This window comes from Crocuta crocuta, unplaced genomic scaffold (genome assembly GCF_008692635.1).
Source record: "Crocuta crocuta isolate KB4526 unplaced genomic scaffold, BGI_CrCroc_1.0 scaffold352, whole genome shotgun sequence".
NCBI lineage: Eukaryota > Metazoa > Chordata > Mammalia > Carnivora > Hyaenidae > Crocuta > Crocuta crocuta.
The window spans coordinates 3,933,906-3,934,744 of NW_027532169.1; positions in this window are offsets into that span (position 1 = coordinate 3,933,906).

Genomic DNA, 839 nt, shown 5'->3' on the forward strand with positions numbered 1-839 from the left:
CTCGCTCTGTCTACACTGGTGCCCAATACCGGTATTTGGAAATCTATCAGGAAGGCGATGCCGGCTGAGAGGAGCCATCCGGAAGGGTCAAAACCTGGGTGTAAGAGGAGATAACTGCGGGACCCCTTCCCACACCTCTGCTCTGCTGACACCTTAGGGAATTTCCCTTAACCCTTTCTCACATCCAGCTCAGCATCGGGCAATTTTAAGGGCCTGGGCCCCGTTATCAGGGGGAGGAAAAGAGTGATGGCTATGCCCCCCACCCCCAACCCCCTACTTCCCTCTGACCTGGGCCAGAGAGAGGCCCTAGGAATTTAAAGGGGCTTTGGCTAGTTGTATTAAACTCTTCCCGAGGCTCAACTTTTCAGGCTCCGATGAATACCTTTAACCTCATGTAGGTTCTGATTTTAGGACAGCTAGATTTTAGGACCAGATCACTGGACACTCACCCCGCTCTCCTCTGTCAGCTACCGAGGGGTTTACTCAGGCCTGTGAACCTCCCAACATAGTCACAGAGAACCCTCCAGAGCAGATAATGCCCTATAAACCACCCCCCCCAACTTCTCTCCCATCCCCTTTACTTCATCCCCAGCGGATTCCTGCCGCACTGTTGTTTAATAAACATCTTGTGTCAAGGGGACAGAGGACAGGAAACGAGGCCTGCGGGGTGGAGTGGCAGTGCGCGTGGGGGTGGGGGTGGGGACAGGACCGCCTCCTCTTTAATTATGCCCTGGGCCTCTCGGTCGGCTCCCCAGGCTGGGGTCCTCTCCCTCCCTCTGCCCAGCTCTCCCTCTCTCCCTCCCGGACCCGCCTGGGGAGGGGGCTCCACCGCCTGCATC